Source organism: Lupinus angustifolius, chromosome LG12 (genome assembly GCF_001865875.1).
Source record: "Lupinus angustifolius cultivar Tanjil chromosome LG12, LupAngTanjil_v1.0, whole genome shotgun sequence".
In the NCBI taxonomy this organism is placed as follows: domain Eukaryota; kingdom Viridiplantae; phylum Streptophyta; class Magnoliopsida; order Fabales; family Fabaceae; genus Lupinus; species Lupinus angustifolius.
In genome coordinates this window covers 10855361-10861686 of record NC_032020.1, presented here as the reverse complement: position 1 = coordinate 10861686, position 6326 = coordinate 10855361, and the positions used below count along the sequence as shown (strand labels likewise).

The 6326-nt window shown below is 34.5% G+C and overlaps 1 pseudogene; it reads left to right on the top strand.

The window, feature by feature from the left end:
* The window catches only part of LOC109361880, a 25351-nt pseudogene continuing 19854 nt past the window's right edge, over window positions 830-6326 (top strand).

Here is a 6326-nt window from a genome sequence, read left to right as displayed (position 1 = left end):
TTTAATATTGTTTTATGTATTTTTAAAGTGTTTCAACTTTCTTTAAAAATAGTTTGAGCATTACTACTTTGTATATTTAAGAGTTTTACGATAGAAGTACCTATAGAGACTTAATCTAATTATCTTGAAGCTTTAATCTTCTTTGTCTTCATAAGTATTCTTCCTTATCTTCTTTATGGTGATGTTGGTGTCTTCATCAAAACCTTGCCAAGGTCAGGAGCAAAGATCTTCTTCACACTATCATGATGGAGACATAGTCAGATACACGACTTATCAAAGACGTCTTACTAGTTCCCAATCTTGAAGAAAATCTCTTGTCTATTGGCTAAATGATGGATAAAGGCTAGTCTCTTCACATTGAGGGTGATACATGCAATATATATGACAACAATAGAAAACCTGAAATAATCCAAGTTAAAATGGAGAAAAGAAAAAGAAGTTTTCAAATAACTTGGAATATGCTACTAACATTGTCATGAAGGTGCAAGTTGATGAATCATGACTATGGCATTGATGATTTGGTCATCTTAACAATTAAGCTTTAAATCTATTATATCATAAAAGAATGATAAAGGATCTTCCGTGCATCCAAGAAAATGAAGGAGCTTGTGAAGGATGTCTACTTGGGAAGCAACATAGATTACCCTTTTCAAGTGGGAAAGCTTGGAGAGCAAAACACTTGTTGGAGCTTATCCATACTGATGTATGTTGACCAATGAGGACGCCATAACTCACTAATAGCAGCTACTTGATCGTTTTCATTGATAATTTTTCTAGAATGACATGGGTCTACTTTATTAAAGAAAAATCATAAGTCTTTGGAATATTCATGAAATTCAAGGCCTTTGTTAAGAAGCAAAGCAGGAAACATATAAAAGTACTCAGAAGTGATCGTGGCAAAGAGTACAACTCTTGCAATTTTGATAAATTTAGTGAGGATGAAGGCATAGAGCGTCAACTCACATTCGCTTACATTCCACAAGAAAATGGGGTGTCTGAAAGGAAAACCTGTACGGTCATGGAGATGGCTAGATCGATGCTCAAGGAGAAAGCTTTTCCAAACACTTTTTGGGCCGAAGCAGTCTATACAACTGTCTACATCATGAACAGATGTCTAACAAAAGCATACGAAGGTAAAACTCCAATAGAAGCTTGGAGCAGCAAAAAGGCAATAACTATTTGGATCCATCTGTTACATACATGTCCCAAAAGAGAAGAGACACAAACTAGAAGACAAGATGATATGAGGCATCTTCTTGGGATATAGCACACAGTCAAAAGGTTATCAAATATACAATATAAAAACAAAGAAACTTATCATCAGTTGAGATGTTGAAGTTGATGAATGTGCTGCTTGGAACTGGAATGAAGAAAGGATTGAGAGACACATCATCTCCATACCAACACAACAACCACAAGTAACAGGAGAAGTTGAAGAAGCAATAGAAGATCCAGGTACGCCAACTACACTCTCACATGAACAATCTTCACTAGAATCTTCTCTGAGAGGAGAAAGATCTTTGGTAGATATATATGAGACATGCAACTTGGCCATATTTTAACTTAGAAGCTTTGAAGAAGCATCAAAGCAATAAATGTGGGTCAAGGCATTGGAAGAAGAGATAAAAATGATCGAGAAAAACAACACGTGGGAGCTAGTACATTGTCCAAAAAATAAAGACATCATTGGAGTACAATGGGACTATAAAAAAAAGCTCAATCCCGATGGCACTATAAAGAAGCACAAGGCAAGACTAGTAGCTAAGGGATACTCTCAACAACTAGGAATTAACTATAATGAAACGTTTCCACCAGTTGCTAGTGTAGACACAATAAGAGGCTTACTAGCTCTTGTAGCAGAAAGAGGATGAAAATTTATGAGCTAGATGTCAAGTCTGCATTCCTCAATGGAGTACTTCAAGAAGAGATCTATGTGGAGAAACCACAAGGGTTCATGAGCAAGGGCAACGAAAGCAAAGTGTTATGATTGAAGAAGGTTCTATATGGCTTGAAGCAAGCTCCTCGCGCATGGTATAGTAGAATTGACCAGGTCTTCATTGATAAAGGATTCAGGAGGAGTAAGAGTTAGCCTACACTATACATTTAGACCCAATGTCAGTATGATACTCTAATAGTTTCCTTGTACGTAGATGATCTTATACACACTGAAAACAATATAAAGATGATAATAGAGTTCAAAGAAGATATGATGAAGACATTCAAGATGATAGACCTATGCTTGATATACTACTTCCTCAAAACTGAGGTATGAAGATGTAAACGTGCATGAATGCAAAATTGAAGAGGCAAGTATGCATCACATAATGTTTTGATGAAGACAAAGGACACACAAAGGTTGATGACGACAAAAGAGTAAAGAAGGGAAAGGATTTAAAACATTCATAAATATTGAAGGACAAGCTTGAGAAGATGAGCAAATCAACAAACAACAAAGTATCAACTAAAGTCAAGACTCAAGAGTATACAAGACAAAACATGCAAAATAAGATCTACGGGTTAAGTATTGTTTATATCTTTATTAGATCCTAAGTTGCTTTCTTAGTAAGAGTCTAGGCTAGGATGAACCCCAATGAAAGTCTCACAAGCTAAAATCAATCATATCTAAACTGAGACTTACATGCATGCATACATGATTTACATGCACATACATACATACATGATCATGTTTTGAATGCATTTAAAAAGTATTTTTAAATCATGTTGCATTCAAAGACATGCATCATTAGGTTATAAATCATGTAGGAGGTTCATTCATCACTTGAAATGTGTTTCTGAAAACCATTAATCAATTAACAGTTGTGTTAATCAATTAACCCTTGGGTTGAACACATTATCGATTAAATGTTGAGTTAATCGATTAAGGTGATTAAGCTGATAATTGTTTCTGTTTTCTGTTATTTTGAAGAAACCCATTAATCGATTAAGGTTCAACATAATCGATTAAATGCAGTTAAAAATAGAACAATCTATTAACCCAAGTTTTTGATATCGGTTCATAAGTTAACTTTAGGAAAAGTTCAGAGGGTTAGAATACATTTTTCGAAAATAGAGAGTTTACAAATTTATTGAGAAAGTTTAGAGCTCAAACTTTCATATCTTTTAGAAATATTTTCTAAGTATTCTTTTGAGAAAAGAAAGTAGTGAATCTTTACAAGATACTCGTTGAGTTTTCATTGTCAAAAATGTGAAAAAGAAACCTGCATCGCACGCATTGTATTTCTGTATTTGTGAGATCTTTTAGGAGTTGTTAGATTTGTAGAAGATTGTATAATCTGCACATTGAGGTGCATATGTAACTTGAAGAATTATTGTTAGACTTAGGAAATAAAACATTCTCTTCGCGAGAAGCAAGAGGTCTTGGTTGTAAGCGATACTTAGGCTGAGTCTAGAGTCACAAACAGTGGGTATCCTAGTAGGCGAGCTTTGTAGTCAAACTGAAGTGGGGTTTAAGATCCAAGAAAAGAGCGTCTTGATTCTTGTATTGGAATTGTGTTTGTAAGAAACATTAAAGATTCCATAGTAAAGATAAAATCTCCTAAGATCAGAAGGGGAGGCCTGCATGTAGTTTGCAGTGGACAACAAACGAACCAGGATAAAAAGCCGAGGCTTCATCTTCTTTCCCTCATCTTTTTACATTTTTGCATTACTTGATTTACTTAACTTGACATGCATAAAATTATATGATACTTGCATATTCTGTATAGTGCATTACTTGTTGAATCTTGGTAATCTTGGATGACCAAAAATAATTTTGTTTACGTTGTAATTGAACCAGTTAATTGATTAAGTTGTTTAGATAATCAATTAACAACAGATGAATTAAACGATTAAGTTTGTTTTTAATCAATTAAACAGTGTGTTAATTTGTATAATTTTTGTGTTTATCGAGCGACGATAGTTTTGTACCGTATTACCTATTCACCCCCCTCTAGGTGAGTGACAGAGCCTCGTGGGACCTAACAAGGTAAATAAAAAAAAGAAGACATATTCATCTCGCAGAAGAAATACACAGAAGAATTACTAAAGAAGTTTAAGATGTGTGAATGCAAACTAGTTACTACTCCGCTCGGGACTAATGAGAAGCTACAAAAGGACGATGGATCTCCATAAGCAAATGCATCTCTCTACAAGAGTTTGATCAGGAGTCTTCTATATCTCACTATCACTCGACCAGATATCATGTATGCTACAAGTCTCCTATCAAGATTCATGCAAAGCCCAAGTCAAATCCACTTTGGATTTGGAAAAAGAATTCTTAGATACTTACAAGGAACAAAAGAGTTCGTTATATGGTATAAGACCAACACCAACTCAACATTGCACGACTACATTGACAATGATTGGGCAGGTTCGATGGATGACATGAAAAGCACATCAGGTTATACCTTCTCACTTGGATCATGAATATTCTCTTAGGCGTCTAAGAAGCAAGCAGTCATTGCATAATCAACAACAAATGCTGAGTACGTAGCAGTTGTAGAGACGACCAACCAAACTATATTGCTTAGACGAATACTGAGTGGCATGAGAGATCAAGAGGCGAAGCCTATGACAATCTATTGTGACAACAAATCGACGATAGCGATAACAAAGAATACAATCCATCACAACAGGACGAAACATATCGCAATTAAATATCATGTTCTTAGAGAGGCAAGTGAGAATAAAGAAATAAGGCTCGAGCATTGCAAGACCGAAGATCAAATTGCAGACATATTCACTAAGGCATTATCAAGGCCAAAGTTCGAGAAACTACGATCGATGCTAGGATTTACAAAAATGTTCATCAAGGAGGAATGTTAAAATATTGATGCATACTTTCTAGAAGTTTTCATACTTGTGTAGAAACAAGTAGTGATGATTGTATCCTAATATCTGGAATCATCCTAAGCTTCTAGTATAATTTATTATAAGCATTCAGTATTATAATTAAAGAAGTATCTAGAAATCTTGAGAAAAATGTATACTAGATACTTATGGAACCATCTAGTAATTCATAGGTGTTGTAGAAAACCTATAAATAGGCTCTCACCCTTCATTTGTAAGGCATGCAAATAAGAAGTAAAATATTCTATATTGTGTAGCTCCAAAACTTCTCCAGTTCTATTTTCACTACTATAATTTTCCATTTCTAAAACACAATGAAGAATGATCTCAAGACATGAGCACTCTCATAAGATCTCTATTTTATTTCTTTATCATATTTTTTCAAATTTATAATATACTTTGACTTTTCTTAGTAAATTACTACATACCCGAGCTTTACTTATGTTGTATTCTCAATCATTCTAGAATCATCTCTTTTGTTTCAACGGTTTTCAATAGGTTTTTCTGCATGATTTTTGTTTGTTTAGCCCTTTTGCTTGACTACATCATCTGACCCTTCAATGGCTAGCTCCAACTTGTTAACGTCAGTTTTAGATTATCTAGAGCTTAATTAACTAGTGAGCACATGTTAGTTGTATTTGCATATGATCATGCTTTTAGGTTTGTCTTTATTTTTGCCCTACTTCCTCTAACATATGGAATTTGATGCCTTTATCCCCACTCTTCGATTTGAGGTTTACAATTCAAACTTCCAACACTTTTCATTTATATGCTTCGTTTTATTGCAGTATGTGCTGTAAGTATCAGAGTGCAACTAAGGGGGGGGGGGTGAATTAGTTGTCTTGGCCGCTTTTTCTGCAAAATCAAAGTTAAAGTGCAGCGGAACAATATGCAGAAAAATAATAGGAAATAAAATGAAAGAGATAAGGAGAAGAGAGTACACAAGGAGTTTTATACTGGTTCACCTTCTTGTCCATCAAAGGCTACATCCAGTACTCTTGCCACACAAGAGATTTTTCCACTAAGAATTAAGAGTTGTAATTACAATATCTCACCCCGAGATCTCTATGTACCTTACACACTCCCTAATTCTTATACCCTTGGAAAACACCTTTCCAAGTGAATCTATTCCCCTTTCTTTTCACACCCCGTGAAAGAAAGAACTCTTTACAAGAATGAAGAATATTCAACTATGGCAGATTGCCTTTACAAGTATGAAACTTATTTATGTAACTTGCAATCCAAGCTCTGAATATATATAAAAGTATATAAGGTTCTTTTGTAAAAGTCTTTGAAACACTTGAAGCAACTTTGCAAAATTAACTTGAAAGTTTAAGAACAAGTTGCAATAAGTTCAAAGATAAATTCTGGAAAAAGTGTGAGAACTTTTGAGAGTTGAGAGAAAATTGTATGAAAGTTGTGTTTGTTCTCTTCTTGTTTTGTGTGAGAGTTTAGAGCCTTTATATAGAGTTTACAAA